Source organism: Columba livia, chromosome 7, assembly GCF_036013475.1.
Source record: "Columba livia isolate bColLiv1 breed racing homer chromosome 7, bColLiv1.pat.W.v2, whole genome shotgun sequence".
In the NCBI taxonomy this organism is placed as follows: domain Eukaryota; kingdom Metazoa; phylum Chordata; class Aves; order Columbiformes; family Columbidae; genus Columba; species Columba livia.
This window is the reverse complement of record NC_088608.1, coordinates 29,023,452-29,043,195: the sequence shown is the minus strand read 5'-3', so window position 1 is coordinate 29,043,195 and position 19,744 is coordinate 29,023,452. Positions and strand designations below refer to the sequence as shown.

The 19,744-nt window shown below is 38.3% G+C and overlaps 1 long non-coding RNA gene across 2 annotated transcripts in view; it reads right to left on the bottom strand.

Moving 5' to 3' along the window:
• Positions 1-19,744, bottom strand: part of LOC110358258 (uncharacterized) — a 366,704-nt gene that overhangs the window by 165,505 nt on the left and 181,455 nt on the right. For both annotated transcript variants that reach the window (XR_010473717.1, XR_010473718.1), the window contains exon 3: positions 8,299-8,386. This is a non-coding gene — a long non-coding RNA (uncharacterized LOC110358258). The remainder of the gene's footprint in view (positions 1-8,298; positions 8,387-19,744) is intronic.

The window sequence follows — 19,744 nt, the reverse complement described above, 5'->3', positions numbered from 1 at the left end:
TGCATCTAGAATCTAATCTAAAAGTTGTGATTAATACCCTTCTCTTTTCATAGCCAGCGTGTGACACTTATCTACATTATACATTTTCTTAAAGCTATCAACTGCAGAGATTTTTTTATTCTAGGAGAATTAATCATGTCCCTGAATGCACGGATATGGTTAGAAAAGAATCAGTCCTAACAAGCTCTGAGCATTGGAGTTGTTAGGCTTGGTGGAAAAAAGCCAATCTGGCAAATAAATTCTGTAAAAAATATAAATTAAAAAGCTTGCCATCTCTGCATCTATAGGAAAATTAATCAGAGGCAGAGCTAAATAGAAAACTACATGTAAAAGTAAACAATAAGGAGAAGATGAAGTAACAAATTAATGCAAAAAATTGTACTTTGAATCAATCCCAGAAGAAAAGTTAGGTGTCACTAAGCAATCCTTATTCATATTGTACTACTGCAATGCACCAGGACATATGTACTCTCTCTGTATAACACGTAAAATATATATACATGCATGTACTCTCCCTACATATAATTGCATAGATATGTGTACATATTTTAAAAATGTATATATATGCATATATAATGATACAGATAGTGTGTGCAGTCTATACAGTATAGAGTCCAGTTCAGCTCCATACTGAACTCCGACTCACAGCTTTGTTCTTGTGATAATAAACATCTGAGACAAGGAATACAAGTGGGGTCACAGGATGAGAGAGACAACCCTCTCCTGAGGAGCAACAGCAGGGATTTCCTGCTATTGCATGTCTCTGTAAATGCACTCCCTGGACTGAAGAGGTGAACTATTCCTTCCTCTGTAGTTACATTTTAGGGTTATTTATATATCTTTCCTCTCTATGCAACTGTCTATGTGTAGCCATGGCTCTGGCAGACACCTAAACTGCAGGTGGGATCAGAAGCAGAGCACAGAGAACCTAAGAAATCACCTATTGCGCTCCTCTGTCTGATGCCAGAGTGGACCAGGAAAAAGTTCACAAGGAATAACTATGGTAAGGGTGGGTAAGCATGTCTAGAAAGCTCTTAGAATATGAACAGGGGATAGTTTTATGAGTAAGGTTATGATATCAAATGATTAACATCTGATTTTGGAGTGACCACAGGCTGGGAGACCTCTGGGTCTCCAAGGAAATGTGCAGGATGAAGGAAACTGGGCAGATGCCAGCAGCAGGGGCAAGATAATAATGAATTAATGATAATAATGAAGAAGAAGAAGAAGAAAAGGAAAAGAAAAGGAAAAAGGAAAAAGGAAAAAAGAAAAAGGAAAAAGGAAAAAGGAAAAAGGAAAAAGGAAAAGGAGAAAAAAAGAAGAAAAAGAAGAAAAAGAAGAAAAAGAAGAGGGACTCTGATGCAACTGATGACTCGAAGATGCTCTGATAAGCAAAACAAGCTGCTAATCCTTTAGCAGTGTACTACTGAAACATTCTCAAGAATGTCAGGCCCAGCCGAAAAAGAACGTTGTTAACTACTGTCCTGACACCAAGGTACGACTGTGTTTGGACCTGTTGCTGGCTCTGCTGCATGTAAGAGGACCAGTGAAATTTGTTTAGATAAAAAGCTTGCGTTGGAGGCCTTACAGAGGCACAGCTGCCAATTATATCAATTGCTTATCCCAGGACAGAATGATCTGGCTCTTAGCAAGTATCAACATGAAGAAAAAAAAAATTAGGTTATGATACAATAAACAGTTGGCTAATTAACTGTTGGTTAATTTTATTTGAGTGGGTGCATTTTATTTTATCTGGGAAAGACATGCAAGTACAAAAATACTGCAGGAAAAAGTAATCCCATAAAAAATTTCATAAGAAATATTTACTTCATCAAATTTCTGCATCTCCAGTGTAAAGCACGGAGTCTTTAAATAGCGCCCATATTGTGCTTTTGGCTTGACCTCTGGCTAATTTGCCGAACAGATCGTTTGATGTTGTTGCAGCTCTATAGCACGCTAAGAAGCTGTCTTCACTTAAATATCAAATTCTAGGGACCACTTCAGGATACCTACGGCCCCAGTAAACAGGCGTTTATGGATCACTTCGCTCTGCATACAATATACTGTCAAGGCTCTTCATGCATCATTTAAACTCTCGCCAAGCTGGCAATGCTCTGTTAATTTTCCTATTTCAGCCACGCACTCAGAAATGTTCACCTTTTTATTCTGTTTATAAAAACAGAAATGGTCTTCAAATCACCACTGACTTTGGGGATAGGTGATTTTGGAGGTCTTTTTCCACGTTATCAGTAAATGTTGTATCTGCTAGTTTAACAAAGGTTTTTAGTCTGCACAGCAAGTTGTAGGCTTTTTTGTCCCCATTGCATTCAGGGAAATTACCACCTTTATCTGGTTAACAATTCTATTACAGGTGGTTCAGAATTTTCACCGAGTATACTACTGAACTATCAGGCAGGTCCACTTTCCCTTTACAACAGTTATTTGTATTTTCATTACTGTTTTCTCACCTTCTTTCAGTAGGATTTTCATTGGATCTGTTGCTGCATCTGGGATTTATGCCCATTTATTGCCAAACATTCCAGCTTCTACTTCTTCTGGAACTAAGCCAGGACATAAAAACTATGCAGGCACTTTCAGATCCCAATTTTCTGTATATATTAAATGTCATGAAAGGCTAAATTGCATTCTTAGCACTGTGATCATTATTTTCTGGTTCCTTCTAAAACACAGAATATGGTCAACATCTACTTGCATGGAAGAACTTCTATATTCTGTAGGAAATGTTTAACCTCCAATTTACAGAGGAAAGAACGAGTATGAATTAATCATGGAAGATTGGGTATTTGCTTGACTACTTATTGCCCCTGTACCTCATTATGAACACAGATGCAAAAGCATTAAAGTTAATAAATCAATGAATGAGTTATAAATGTGCTTTTTTGTTGATCTGAAGTTACTATTCCTGTTCTCCTTATGTCTCCTATGCTCCCATGAGTGTTTTAGCCCTCATTGCTCAGATGAAGTAGAAGACGTATTAAAGACACTACAGCCTGACAAAAATATTTAACATTGTTTAAATCTTTAAAAATGCTGCTTCTGTTAATTGATCACGACAGAGAAATATGTGGAAACAAATTAGTGGCATCAGTTCACAAACTAGAAAATGTTTCTTTCTCTGAGGCTCATAATTTTCATAAATGGGTATGTGTGCTGAAAGACTCCTTCTTCTTTTCTTCTGAAAGTCACAGTGTGTCAGGGTACAGGGAACGGCAGCATTTAACCAGGACTGAACAAAAAAGAAGAATGACAAAAGGCACTTTATGATTCAGTCCAACCGAATCTATGTATTTCTAATGCAAATGGAAGCCATTCAAGAAAGTACATTGTTAAAAAGCTTTTTTGAAAGCTTTCTTATCTGCAGAGATGGATCTTTTTTATTGTTGCTGCTTTGGTTTCTGGACTTTTTTTTTTTTGTAATATCTAGTAGACTGGTAAGAAAGTTTATATCACTTACTAAAAGCCAAGCGCTGGTGAATTATGGGTGTAGTCATGTCAAGTATCCATTTTTCTGTGCTGAGTCTTTGTCTTTAATATCTCACGTGAGAGCTCTTTGATTTGTAATGTGGAATTTTTCTTTGAAAAATAAATTATCCTTCAATTGTAAAGCTTAAGTTTCTCAAATTTACAAGCTCTACAAGAAGTGCCATCACTTGTCTAGTAAGCTTTCATGACATGCAAAATAATTTCCAAATAAGGATTTGCTGCCAGAAACAAAGAAAATAAAAAGTCACAAGTTCAAGGGCTACAGTATATCAAAGCTTCATATTACAGGTAAGGTTGATAGATAACTCTCTCAAGCCCATCTCAAAGATGCTCCCCTTGTAGACGCTCAAAGGAAAACTTCAGAAAGCGCCTTTTTAAACTTCAGAGATTTTGAGGAGAAAGTAGGGCTTGAAAGACAATGCCTGAGTACAAAAATTGTTTACAACTCAATCCTGTTCATATAATGCACCAGAATATTCTGACAGTCTTAAGGACTCAAGATCTTGAGGCGTGTTTTCTGTCGCAAAGTCCGTGCCAATGACACGCAGCCAAGGCAGAGCTTCTCAAAAACTGTGTCAAAATCAGGCACAAGAAGTAGTGGGGAAAGAGGAGCAGCGAGCCAGGCTGGTTTTGGAAGGTGGCCTTGCTTTCCAAGGGGACAGCACAGACAAACAGGCCGGACACCCATGGTTGCTCCTCTTTCCTTGGTGCCAAGGCACTGGCAGTCTAGACCAGGGGTGTCACACTCATTTTCACTGGGGGCCACATCAGACTTGCGGTTGCCTTCAAAGGGCCAAATTAGAACTACTAATACAGTCCAAAAACCACATGTATATAGTCCTGGTTTAAAAGGTCTACATAAACTATAACAAACAGATTTAAGTCCTGCATTTTTGAATGCTAGATCTGGTTTTAATTAACAAAAGCAAATATCTGTAATAATCTACTAGAGGTGAAATCGGTTTTGACAGCAACAGGAAAGTAAAAGGCTTTCAGAACAGAATCAGAAATGGTGTGTGGCTTCTTTCCACGCCATGGCAACTCAACAGCACTAGTTTCACCAGTTTCAATAACACTAGCGGAAACTCAATAGTTTCCACTCAATAACTGCAATTACATATTAACTAAAAAGGGATAAAATATTCAGGTACTCTTATGGAGCCTTTAGATTTTTCGATACTTCTCTCCTATCTGACCCTCCTCATCCTCCAAACCGTTACACATGAACACCTCTTCTCATCAGAAATACCATAGAACTTACAGCATCCTCCACACTTGGCCTGAGCAACTTGAAATATTCCTGTTAGCACAAGCAGAAGAGGGAAATGGTGGCATCATGTAATAGTGCAATATACAACTGGTAAAATTATAAATACCTCCAAGAAAAACAAACAGAACAAAGTTATTTTAGAAACTATGCTCTGCTCTCTTCTGCAAGGCCCATTTGCTCTGTGCACAGAGAAATCCCAAAAGATGTTTTATCTAATCACAACTTCATTGCAATGATGATCCTGTAATGCAGGGGTGTCAAAATAATTCAAACATTTTTTGTTTAAGAACAAGCTCTCGTGCGGACACAAGATCTGTAGCTATGCCAAAAGAGAAGTGAAGTCGACATAGACTTTAGAGATAATTCAAAACCAGATGGTTGAAGGACTGGTCCAGGACTGAAGAATAAAATGCCATGTAGACCAAGTATAAATTAAAGCCACAACCCTTGCTAGTTCCTTTTTTAAAAGGAACATATACTTTTGTGCCCTCCCTTGCAACAGCCATTGCAAGTAACACTGTAGAGTTTTGTATGAAAATGTCTTTATATATGAAAGTACAACATGTATCACATGATTTTATTTATGTGATGAAGACGGAAGAAAGATCTATGATGGTTTTATGGCTTAATACGTTTCCAAAAGATGGCGAGATAACATAGTTGTTTTAGGAAGGCTATATAAGAAATCGAAGAGATTAAATTACAGCAGAATAATTTCTGATCTTCCTAATTACTGACATCCTGAATTATTTTGTTGTTAAAATATTAATTAAATAAGAATAATAACACGTTCCTGTATTCCCCCCTTTTTTATGGCTAGGATAATAATGTAGTTTAAAAATAAAAAGATGTTAGACTGCCACTTACAAACAACTGTGGACAGTAAGCAGCCTGTAATAATAGCCTAGAGGTGTAACGAAAAGATGAAATAAAACAAACAAACAAACAAACAAAAACTCCCACAAAACTGGAAACAGTTAAAGTGCAGGAAATGGCATATCACTGTTTTACAGAGGTTTTACTTATTATTCATTTTTTGTTGGTTTGTGTTGTTTTTTTTTTTTTTTTTTATTTCAAATCTATTTTCTATCTCTTCTTTCTGAAGTCAGAAGAGTTATGAATACTTCCCTTGTTCATTTTGCAAGACTTGACAGAGCCATCTGGAATGTTTTGCTATGCAAGTCACCGTCTCTAGAAGGTTCCTTTCCCATTGCTAAATTCTTATTAAGAAATTCTGGAATAGCACCATTTCTTGCTTTCACATCTCACACTTATCAAGACAAATGTTTTTGATTACTGCTAAACCGGGCTTTGTTGCAACTGTTCAACAATCGTGTTATCAGTCATTTTACCATCAGTCTTTATACCTCATCAGTTAAAACACGTTTTGTCCCCATGGTGTAATTTCCTGGAGCTTCTTTGCAGCATTTTTACAGAAGTAAATTAATGAGTTCTGCTTGCTAAAAGAAAACACTATCCACAGCTCCATTTATTTGATGAATCCAACTAAATACAACTCAGTAATTTGACTTGACTAAATAGTTTCTGACAAGATGTTAGAGAGAGGCACATAGCATGCTGTTGTATCTGCTACCCAGTGCCTGTACAGTGATGGCATCAGTTTGGTTTTTTTAACACTGTGCTAATTTTAATAATTCCAGCGTGGTCAAGAACATTAAAAAGTCATTTTCCGCATATGCTTTTCACTTTCACTAGGCCTTTACAATCTTAAAAAAGGACATCGAAATGTCAAGTGATAAAATATCTGTACACACAGTGTATGTTTTTCCCAGCCTCATGGTTCTTCTCATTAATTCTTACATAAAACTTCAGAACTTTACATCATTTAAATACTTTGAGTATACTGGTCAGCAATCACCTGCCAAATAGATTATATTAACATGTAAATGTACAGCCTGTACACAGGTTGTACTATTTATCATAATACTTGAGAGAATTATTATGATGTATATGTCTACACAAAGTTTCTTAGTTTAAGTGGCAAGTGTACTTTACTGCTAAGTAAAGTCTCTATCGGCATTGTGTATCTTCCTGTATTTAAAATTTCTCTGAAGGAAGCTCATCTCCTAAAACTGTTCTTCTATTCCTTTTCTGTGATATTCAGTTCTCATTGAGGGACTGCAAGCTGAGCTAGCTCACCCCAGGCAGCTTTGGATACATTTATACAAATGATCAAATCTGTGAAGTCTTTTAATGAAAAGGCTTTTGAGAATAATCCAGTATAATGAAAATGGTGCTCTTTACATAATACAGAGTTTGCTATATGATCAAGCAATTATTTTGCTTCAGACTTTGCAGGTGATTTCCAAGAAACTCCTGCTGCCACACTTTGACAAGGTTTTATTTAAAGATTTGCATAAGTTTTTTTTCCTTCATAAAAATCAGAGTTGGAGATGTCCTGCCTGCTTTCACATGGGTGGATCAGAGGCGGGTAGGCAAATGACTGAACAGACGCACGTTGCCATTTTATTTGGCGCAAGCACGCAAAAATTTCTAAATGGAAAGATGGCTCTGCAGACTTAGTGCATCACGTGGAAACTTTCTGCCTTGCAAGAGGCATCATGACAGCCTGCGAGAGAACACTACAGAGAGCTTTGGATTTGAAAAACAATGACAAAGCAGCTTCTTAATGAACCTTCTCAGTCCTTGGTGCTTTCATACCAACCGTTATACATAGATTTCTGTTCCCATTTTCCCCACCTTCCAGCTCACTAAAATTCACACATCACCTTTCCTCAGTTCATTCTTTGTTTTTCATGTAGGTACATACAGCTATTTCAAATACATATTATAATTCTATTAAGTTCTTTATCCCCTTCATAGCAGCTTACACCTATGGAAGGAATGACTCACTGATATACCCTCCATTCTCACTAGTACAGACATCACGGTGATGACTTGGTGCTATCCAAGCAAAAAGAGGAAGGTCATATACTCATTTCTGTGGTGCATATTGAGGCTGGAGGGGCCACAAAACTTTCCATTCCAGACCAAAGAAGTGGAGTACACTGAGTTTTCGGGCAGCTGCCATTGCAGGAAGTGATAGCACTTGCTGTCAGGTGGAGTACTTACACTTAACACGAGGGATGGTGCAAACTGTGATTAAATGACCTATTCTGGAAATAGGCTCCTTCACAGAGACAAAAAGATTTTGTGGAGACTTGTTGCTTTCAGACAAGTGTTTTGGGGAAATAAGATAGAATGCATCCAAATCCAAATCCAAATCTTAGGCATCCCTTCCCCTTTTCCTGCCTGCTTAGGTGCTTATTTTGCTACCGTTGACTTTTCACCCTCTGCTGCACAAACCCTTCTGGGGTCTCAGTCTCTTGCCTTCCTGGTACCATCCGTGCCCTTGCAGGCTTCCCTGGGGAAGCAGCAAGTCTCCTCGGTAAAATAAGATGCTGAAGTACTCCAGGACTTTCCCATTAATTTTCATTTCCTGTAGCATACAGGTCAGATCTCTCTTTGCACAGAACTGCTAACGAACTAAGAAAATATTTTACCTTTTAGGTCCACTGGGAATTCATCACTTGTGATCAGTTCCTCTTGTTCAGGCATTACTATTACGAAGTGATGTGCCACAGGCCAGTACTAAAAGAAAAGAGTTTCATTAGTACTCACTACAGCCCTTGACAAAATCCTCTCGATTTATGCAAAAAAGCATGCATAGTTTCCTAAAACCTTTGGGGTCTTTTATTTGTCTTTTTAAGACCACTGAAACCGTAATGCTGGAAAAAGGCAGCCTTTTCTGGTTTTATTGTGTGTACTTTACACCACTGACATTAAGAGTTATGAATAAATAGTAGAGAGGAAATATATATGAATCAAGGATTTAGAAGCATCCCTACATACAGCAAAATATCATCTCTCCAGTGGCTGCAGTCATCTAGGTGTTATTTAGTTTCATTTCTCTCACTGATTTTATCCAAAACATGCAGTACGGGATTTCCTACTATGAAATGGCAGCAATGTTTTTTTCATTCCATCTTACCTTGTGCTTAAATCACTTGATTTAATAGATGCTATACTAATATTTCTAATTTTCTGCAGCAAATCAGATTAGATTGAATTTGAGGCAAGTATATTTACTTATTCTGCAATAAGACCATACAAAAATTTCTTTCTGCCAGTGTAATATAGCCCACTAAATCATCCCTATGACAAGTCTGGCTTTGTTTCTGTGGAGCAGACAGTGTTTCAGGGCTTTCTGTCAATCACAAGAGCATCTGCTTTTCCTTGTGGATATTTTCATCCGCAATTCAGAGGGTGTGTGTTCAGAGATAATGGCTGATCTAATTTCATACAGGAAAATAAATGTATTCAGATAAGGTGAGAGGGGAGTAATTGAGTTAAAATCTGTCTGGTGTGTGACAGCAGAGATCAGATATACTCTGCATACATTCTGCTAAAATTGTCATTAGTAACTAGGGATGAGTGAGAAATGGACTTTATCTTGTTCTTCTCTGAATGGATCTCCAAGCCCATGATTTTCACTGCTAATTACCTGCCCAGAGCAGGTGTAAGTTCCTTTGTGGTACAGTGGCACCCTCCACAGAAAGTAACCTAACTGCGCTTCTGTGAGGTCTAAGCAATTGTTCAAATCCAAAAAGATGCTGTGGGTTTCTGAAGTTTTGTTTTGCTGCAATTCGGGGATGGATAGAACTTGTTTTGAGCTTTTTCTCAGTGATACCAACACATCTAGGTGAGGAACATCCTATGTTTCCTTTTTTTTTTATTTTTTTCCCTCAAGATCTTGAGGAAGACAATATACAATTTACACTTTTTACACTAGTTATTCGAATCTTCCCATTTCTTTGCATTTGATATCCCTTTGCTTAAACCAATGGCTCACAAAATTCTGCGGTTTGTAAAACTCATCTATACCTAGTGATTTATTTCCGTTACCAACTCCAGTAGCCACAGGGTAGCAGCCAGGTGTGCCTGTCTGGATACCACTGTGCTAGCGACTTTGCCTTATTGCAAAACAGAACTCAAGATCCGTTGCTTTTCTAATTGGACTGGACAAGACATCTGTGGTTGTTTGACCACTCTTTTTCAGATAGGAGGCCAGCACAATGTACAACCACTTTAAAAATGTCAGCCCCCAAAGGAGAGTGTGCCCTTGAAGCAGCAGTAGAGCAGAGGAGCAAGAGGCTGTTGTCTGAACTTGCCTGTGCCACCCTGCACAGACAGTGCGATGGAGAGGAGTCATGGGGCAAAACCAGCACACAGAACATTGTCGAGTGTGCAGCAATCATAGAACCATTTTGGTTGGAAGAGACCCTCAAGATATTGAGTCCAACCCTTAACCTAACACTGGCATTAAACCATGTCCCTAAGAACCTCATCCACACATCTTTTAAACTCCTCCAGGGATGGTGATTCAAACACTTCCCTGGGCAGCCTGTTCCAATGCCCAACAACCCTTTCTGTTAATAAATTTTTCCTAATATCCAATCTAAAATAAGATTCTGCTGGACTGGGACCTCTGAGTGAGGGATTAGCCTCTAATCAGAAAGTAAAGTCTCATTAAACCTTACAGATCTAACCTGCTCCCATGTATGTTGTTCTGAATCCATTAAATTCTGCACCTAGAATCCTTCTTTAGCATCTACCTCTGGGGGAGAAAAACAAACAAGCAAACAAAACCCCACCAAAACACTCAGTGCATCTTCTCCCTATTTTCTGCAACATATACAGGCTGTGGTGTAATTGAGTGGAACTAACCTGAATTAACCGTAAGCAAGTTAACTTAAGGCTGACTTCTCAGCAGGGCAAATTAATTCCCACAGATTTCCAAGGACACTTAGCAGGCTGATTTAGGTATCACCATTATTTGCATATAACCCTTGTTTTCCCATTGGATGCAATCCAGTATAAATCCCTAACCTGCAGATTTCGGGAAGCTGTAGAGGACTCAAGACACAAGTGCGCTATATACTTGATGTGCTCTTTTGCCCTTTTTGAGGCACCCGCTGATTCTTCTTTAGGGCCACTTAAAAGAAAAGATACTGGGCCAGATGGGCCAGGACGGCCATTCCTATGTCAGGTGGAGCGCTGATCTATTCTTCATCACAGTGTCAATGATCTTGCTCCTTCTGCTTCCCAGACTCCCTTGAAATCATTTGTCAGAGGTCATACCCTGAGTCAAAGTACAGCTGGGAATAGATACAAAGTCTTGGAACTTCAGTGTCTACCTAATAACAGACTTCTTTTCTTGAAATAATCTCACAGTTGAGACTTGGAGGAAATTTTCTTTCTTAATATTTGGCACACAAAATATTCCTGCCCGTTCAGTTTCTGTTAATTTTCGTAAGAGAAAATTATTATTACTTTCAAATGCAGCTTTATAAATTTGTTCCATTTGTTAAGTTATATGAGAACCTGCAAGGGATGACAGAAACATTAATATATGCCAGGAATGTTTAAATGTACCTGCAGGTCTAGCGATAAGTGCATTTGCATTATCCTGTTTCTTTTCTAACAATACAAAAATTTTATCACCAAAACCTTCACTTGGCAGAGTCTGATTATGGGTTCTTTATATGTGAATATTAGCCCTAACAGCCTCAAACAAACCCAAGAAACATTTGGACCACAGTAAATGTTGACTTCCTTCACTCATCTCTGCACCCATCTTTATATGCTTTGGCACGTGGCAGACAGTCTGTATAAAAACAACCACTGACATTTTTTTAGGTTTACTTCTGTCTTTTTCACTGGTTATTAAAAAAACATTTAGCGTTTCTTTGTTTGTTTCTGGAAAGTTAAAGTGGAAACTATTTCTACTTAAGGGTTCAACTTTTTAAGCTACTTTTTTCCCATTTCACCCTAAATAAGGGGGAGTTCTGCCAAATATTTCCCTGAGTTTTGTTTTCATTAACTTGTATGAACAGTAAGCTTTTCAGAAACACTTCACACTGGCCTGACATTTCTACTATAGAGTTCTGATATTTAGGCTTTTTTTAAAAAATGCACACACATGTATTACTTTTGGCTGCAATGTTGGAATATTTAAGAAAAACATTTTACTCTAATATTTTGCACTTCTACTAGTGAATGTAGTTTCTTAATAATAATAATAATGCCATCACTAGTTTAGTGACCTCAGAGCAGTTGATGCTATTAATAGGCCAAATCTGTTAAATCCATACCTAGCGAGTATTAGCAATAAACAAAGGAAGCAATGATTGTATAATGATACATATATTACACAATAACAGCTTCTTGAATCTTCTTGGATTAGATAACCTTTCTTCCTTTCCTGGCACACAGTGAACATTTAATTGTATTTTCCAAAGGCTCCTTACTATTTTACCTTGCTGCTTCTACTTAACTATTCTGTGATAAAACCATTGGCACCAGGTGAATTTTAATTCTTTCTTTGACAGCTTATCTACTCAGGAGCCATTTCAAAGCCTTTTAACACTGCCTCTTCATTTCACTCCCTGTCCCTGCCACCAGCCCCTCTAATAATCTGTCCCCGAGTCACGACCCCTTCAGCTTCTTCCATGAAGTATGAAACAAAGAAATGAACCCAGGCTCCCAGTGATATCAACCTTATCTCTGTCATTAATGTGTTTTTCAGGACCTTTTGGCCCCCAGTCCTCATTGATGTTGGCCTGGATCTTTGCTACTCATGCTGCTAACATGCTCCCTGTTGCTCGCCTCTTGTATTTTCTTTGCTGAATTTATGCACCTTTTCTACCTTAGTTCCTTATCAGGTTTTTACACAGGTTTAGCTTCTATCTTTGTATACATTTTCTACTCTGCTTCCCATTTTTAATTTCCTCTAAGCTGCTCTCTTCTCTTATAAATCGCCTCACTAAGCTCTCTACTGAGCCGCATAAATCTTTCCATAGTCATCTTTTCTCTCGTGTGGACTCCTATCCAAACAGCAGCTCCTCGGTGGTGATGGCCACCAGCAGAGGAGTGAACGTCTTTGCACATAAATCTGGAGAGATGGGATTTACAAAGTACAGGCATGTGGTTTATCGTACCCGGCTGCAGCGTGACTGTGCAGACTGGCTTTGCAGGCGAGCTTTGTCCTGAGGAATTACATTATGTGACTATGAAGGTTCAGCTGCATTGAGAAGCTTGGCGCCCTGTTACGAAGCAGAGAAGATAAACATGCTTCCCATGAAGCTTAGCAAGCAAGAGGAACAATTCCAATTCAGAGGGGGTTTAATTCTACGTTTATGGGTTAAAAATGCATGAGAATGGGAAACTTGAATTGCCATGGTGCCTGCAAACAGCTCATCTCCAACATGGCTTTTCTGCGGGACATGGGAGGTGGGCTGGAACAAGAGGCAAATGCTGTTGCGGGGTTTCCACTGTTTTGACAGGGAAGGCTGAAGCCAAAAATTCCCTCAGGAGGGACTGGGGAGAGAAGGGCAGGACTTGTTTGTAGAATGTATAGGCATTACTTTCACCTATACAATAAAGCTTCTGGTTTTACACTAACTTACTAGAAGTTTCCTCCTCAGCTTCAACCTGCTGTCCAGGCTTGGAAAACCTGTCTTCTAGCATAAGTGGCATACTGAGCAGGTCTCAACAGATATCTATTTTCTACTTTTTCTACTTTTAATTACCAGATATTTCACTTGGTATTTTCTCCTGCATCTTCTCCTGTTAGGGAGATTTCTGTTTAAAATAAAAGCTGATGCCAGCCTGACGGGCGAGAAGCCAAATGAATTCATAAAATCCCAGATATCCTGCTGAAAGGATTCCAGGGCTGTTCAGCTCCTGCAATCTGTATCACTTACCAACACACTTTAAAGACCAGCAGGTAACTTTTCAACATCGTTGACAAGTCTCAGTTTTGAAAAAATCTTGGCTACTGGTGGACTGAGAAGTTATTTTTAATAAATCTAGAATTTCCCCACACTTCATACATGACAAATTTAGAGCAAGCCTAAAAAGTGGGTGGTGAGGTGCTATTTTACTTCCTTGGTTAGACTCAGTGTATTGGGTCTTCTCCCACCTCTGGGACATGCTGCCTATGCAAGTACAGTCAGTCACCACAACCTTCTTTAATATTCACAGAACTAAGATTATTAATCTTAATAATCTTTAAACTGAAGTATTGCTGTAGTGCAGTCCAATGCACTGTGAAAATAAATGGGACAAAGCTTTCAATTAAGAAAAAGGACTAATTGTGAAAATAGGAAGAGAGAGTGGAGACTGGAGGAAGAAGTACAGAAAGGGGAAAAAATACACATCAGTAGAGAATGTGACCTTTCCTGGGTGTTTTTTTCTCCCCCTGTGTTTTAGATTCACGGCAAGAACCCTGTATTTTGATCATTAAGAAGGCTAGAACTTCTAAAAACTAGAATATTTGTAGCCACCCTCTTCCTGGTGGTTACCCCTTTCTTCCCTTCCCTTCCCTTCCCTTCCCTTCCCTTCCCTTCCCTTCCCTTCCCTTCCCTTCCCTTCCCTTCCCTTCCCTTCCCTTCCCTTCCCTTCCCTTCCCTTCCCTTCCCTTCCCTTCCCTTCCCTTCCCTTCCCTTCCCTTCCCTTCTTTTCTTTTCTTTTCTTTTCTTTTCTTTTCTTTTCTTTTCTTTTCTTTTCTTTTCTTTTCTTTTCACATCTTGGCAATTAAAGCTCCATTACATGAGTATATTATCTCTTGGGCTGTTAGTGCTTCAGCATGGGAGGAAATACATATCTGTGTTTCTTTACTGACTTATAGAAGGACTTCCATCCATGGGAATGACCCTTCTATTCTCTCTTTCCCATCTGTTGCTTCTTCGTCTTTCCTTTACTTTTCTCCAGTGCTGATGCTGGCAGACACAGCGGGATGGAAATAAATTAATCTTCACACACTAAAATATGTTTTCTCGGAGTGAAATCTGTGACTTGAAAACCAACTTGACTTAAAAAAAGAAAGAAGAACCAAACCCACATACCCAGGATGTTTTCACAGTTGTCTGATATATTTTTCAAATATTTACTGACCCTTCCTTTCTCCCCAGCTTTCTAACAAAATGGACCCCTGGCAGCAGGTAGGCACTAATGAGTGGGTCTGGGTGAAACAAAATGTGGCCCTCTGAAAACCAGGTATCTTTTCTAGGCACAACTATGTGGGCAGCTTGGTTAACTGAGCACCTTGTCTGGATCACAGGTTTTGCATTAATTTATAAATAACATTCCTCCTAAAAATATGTGAGGTTTAATTTTTTAGTATTGTTCAAATTTCAGTTGATTTCTTATTTGAAATGGTTGGGTGTTTGTGCCACAATTGCGTAACCACTGTGTTCCTCCAAGTCTCCCTCGGCTTGGACATCTATTTTTTTTTCAGTTGCCAATATAATGGCACCGTTACTTGATTTCATTTTTCTGTGCTGCTAATTTTCAGTCTCCTAAGATGATTATGATATATGCAGAAAGATTATGATTTTTCCATTTTATTGATACTGATCTCTATAGAGTTTTTCCAGAACACTTATTCTCTGTGACTGTGGACTTCTTTTTTTTTTTAATAAACATTTGCATATTGTGTGTTCTGCCCTAATGACTTTTGAACTACTTGGATAATTTCAGTTAAATTTGGCAAAGAGAGAGCATTTTCAAGCATATCAAATTCCTATTAGTTTAATGAAAATAGAGTGGCCAGAACCTATTAGTACTGCTGTTGAGGAAGAGTGAATTAATTCAAGTTAGAGAGAGATTATAGAAGCCTTACGACTTCAGGAAAAATATAATACCAATCCATAGGAAATAAGCTATTCACTGAGCTACCCATTTTTTCTCATGATAGCCAACATTGTTAGGCATTGTTATTTTTTTTGCACTTCTCATGGTTCACACAATAACTCTTATCTACCAAGTAGGATATAAAAATGCATTTGTAGACAAAAAAGAGAACTTTTTTATCCTCCAGACTCTACAACATCCCATCACTGGACAATATAATATCTCTAATAAAGTGGTTGCATCTGTAAAAAGGGCCAATTTAATCTCCTTTCATGTACTGGCCTTGGGATAACATTTATTCTTAAAAGCTGCTGAAGCCCTTAGTTAGCTACACCCGGGCAGTGTTGCAGCTGGATTGAACTGGAAAATCAGTGTGCGGGACACGGTCCTGCTGAGCAGTGCATTAACATCTGTATCCCAAAAAGCGCTGCACGTCCCTCCCCGGCTGGCCGCCTCGCAGGGGAGCAAGCAAAGCGGCTCCTTAACTTCACATGTTCTGAGCAAGCACTTTTTCTTTCACACAGTTACCTCAGTATTTACTCTGCAACACCTTCCCTAGAAATATTTACCATAACAGATGCATTAAACCAGCAACAATACCACCTTATCTATTTATTTTTACTTGACTTTTTCCAATAGTTTTCAGTTTCCCATATGGAAAGTCCCTTATTCAGCTGCCTACGAACCCACATTTTGTTATTAGCATGCTGTTAGTGAGCATGTACTGAGGAATACTTGAAAACCACTGGGCTACGTGTTCAGTATTGCCTTGGATCTTGTAGGTACATCATTGGTTTGGAGTGCCTGCTGGTGAGCCAGCACTTTCTAGACAGTTAGTTGGAGTTTGCACGTCCAGGGACTGCCTAATTGGTATTTAGCTGCAAGCAAATGCCGCCATTAAAAAAATACATCTGTTTTTTGTGTATCTTTTCTTATATTTTTACTGCCTTAAATGCCAGAGAATATTAAAATATATATCTGATACAACAATAAGCTGAGCCAGTGCATTTTTCTATTAACTTCCCATGCAAGAGGGTATGTGAATGAAATACTTACAGGTTAATGGGAGTGATTTTAAATGTCGAAAACGATTCAAATAATCTTTTCTATCATCTGTTATTTATCTGACAAATTCACTGTGAGCACAAAAATGTGTGCACAAACACTACACTGATACACTTCTGATTACTGTCTTCTTTTAAACGTACATAGATGCATGCATTTTTAAGGAGGTAGATAAATCTATTCTGCATTTTGAATTTTACTTGTGCAGCACTTCAGGAGTACAGATTGCAAGCACATAGTAGTTTTCTGCCTTAGAGCTCCTAAACAAGCACAACTGGGAACAGTAACACACCACAGGGCTGGACCAGGATTTAAAAAGAAAAGAAAAAGAAAGAAAAAATGGAAGAAAAAAGAGCAGATATGAAGATGGGCTGAATTTGATCAGGATTTTGAAGGCAAGGGTACAAAGGTGTCTGTTAGGAAAACCCCTGTATGATACCAAGAGTTGAATTTACTGCTTGTTCACAGAAATGGGTTGCTTGCTTTTCTGCTTAGATAAAAGGGAGGTTGATGCACCTTGATAGATACAAAAGATTTAAGTTGCCCGAGTTAGAGAACAGAGAAGCAACCGAGTCAGGGGAGAAAGCAGCAGATGAACATTGTATTTGGTCTCTACTAACAAAATTTCATCTCTGAAATATGGTTTATTCTTTCTTCGTTCCTTTCAAGTAGGGTTTGTTGTAACACTGGATCAAGAGTACTCGCCTATTTGTTAAGATATTAACGGGATGGAAACAGAGAGAATAAAGACTTGAAGAAATTATTCCTTTACTGATGTCTTTTACTTGCCATCATTGTCTCTACTCCTTCCTGTTTTAACTTCCTGTTAAACCTGTTTAACTCACTATGCCATCTACAAAAAGAGACAATAATTTTCTGAGCCTACCCAAACAAAAACTGTGAGGTGCCTGCCTAAAGCTGCACAAAGCTCTTGTGGAAGATGCAAGAACACAGATGCAGTGCACAACCCAGCTCTGTTACCCAGTTATTTCCCAACATGGGTGTAAATAAAGCAGAGTCATTAAGTATATCTGAACTGAAAAACCTGAAAGTCAGTAAAAGTCATAAAAAATGTTTGTGGTGTAGAATATTGCCTAGACACAACTTTTCAGCAGATGCACTGAACATCATTAGGACTAGGTTATGATGAGCTGCAAACATTTCAACTTTTCAAAATAAAACCATCACGGCTAGTGTTATGCAAATTACGACAATGCTGAGGAACTTTCAGCACCATCAAGGGCTTCTGCTTGTAAATGGAAACATCTGTGAAACTAAATTGACAGAATTGTGTGGTTTTTGGTTTTTCCTTTTCAGAAAGCAAACTTGTTCCACTTGCATTAGAAGGTAGCAAAAAAAAAAAAATCTATTAACACAGAAAACAAAAATATAAGCTAAACTGTGAATACTTGGCAGCACTCCCCTATGCAGAGTTCAGCTAAACCCAGACTTGCATTTTTGGAGCAAGAAATCCTGAAAGAAGTTTACAAAGGTTCAGTGGTTTGGATGTTTTGGGATGTTTTTCCATTCAGTTACAGTCCAAAGGCATTAGCTCATATAACTGTCTTTTCTGACCTGGGCTCATTCAGGGTAATGTTTTCATTAAGAGAGTGTCCCCTCTTTTGTCCACCTGTGCCATTCTGATGGACTTTAGCCATTGACTGAAATGGTGCCAAACAGTGTAAGGTCAAAGCATTTTTAAGGGGAGTTTGCAAATATATCAAGAAGGGATTTTCATGCTGTACAAGTTATCTTTTATTTTCACTTCTAGTCTCTGATGATGTGAAAAAGAGACAGACACTGAAGACAGACATATTTTTAAATTCTGAATGATTTCACGCTGTCCTCTGTGTTTTGTGGATCAGATCAATTCTTGTTTTATCTTGCTGTATATTTTAATCCCAAACTGGCTTCCATCTACATTTTCTTGTGCTTTTTTTTTACTGGCATATTGCGAGTGAATGGAAAAATCTCACAGAGATGGACATGCAGAAACTTGGGCTGAGTGCTGAGAGTGTGTGGGAAACAGATATGAGACCCCTTAAAAAGGTAATGACCCTTTTTTTTTTTCTGGTTTCCACCATATTATCCTGATAATGAGTAACCTACACTTGTCTTGCTTTGTAAAATATTGTTCCCTTAAAGACACACACACACGTCTACTGCAAAATTTTCTGTGGAAATCTCCATGAGCGAAAAGACATGAGAGCTGAACATGGTTCCTTCTTTCTTCTTAGATATTTCACAGAACACTTGGATGATCTTTTAATTATACAAGTTTTCAACAACTTGTTATTTTTTAGAGCTTTCTCATTTCAATACATCCCTCTGCCATTGCACACCTGAACACATCACTGCAGCTTTTTCTCCAATGCAAAAACCACCCTGTCTGTATTACAGGAAGATGCTTATGCCTGAAATATAAAAGCATGAATTATGCTACCTAGCACTGCTATGAAAGCACCCAAAGAAATCAAATATTGCTCTTTCTGCATTTCCATAAATTGGCTTATTTTCCCAAAATAAATTGTCCCAATTATAATGTATGGAAAGTAGCTGTTTGGTGTTAGCTTTGTCCTAACAGTATATTGTGTCAGACTAATGGAACCCATGACATTTATTCAGTGTTTTGCTCTTATACATCCCCTCAACTGTCCAGAAATCATTGGTTTAAACAACTTCTGTCTGGATTGATGACTGCTGAAACAGATTTCAATGGAGCTGTCCTCCATGAATCTGTTTCATTTGCCTCTTTGTAGAAATTTTCAGCTTCTATCACTTAGGATAAAAAGTTCCAGAGTTTATCTGCATGTTGCATGAAAATCATAGATTCATATTACTATCATTTTATGTATAATCGTACAACCATATAGTTATCATTTTCTTATTATTCTATTAAATGTGTTTCCATTTCAGCGCACGAGTCTTTCCTCCTTTTCCCTTCCTCCCTGCTGAGGAAAGGTGACAGAGAGTGGCTCTCTCTCTACTGTTTGGCTGCTGCCCAGGGCTAAATGATAACAACATTGAGAATAACATTTTACACAGAAAGTGTGAAACATATAGTTGCATAAAAAAGATGAACCTATAAAATACTCTTTCTAAAGCCATGGCACATTACACACCACTTAATACTTTTCATAGTGGTGTGTGAGAACCTGACTTGCTGACACCAATGGCATTTCTCCTACT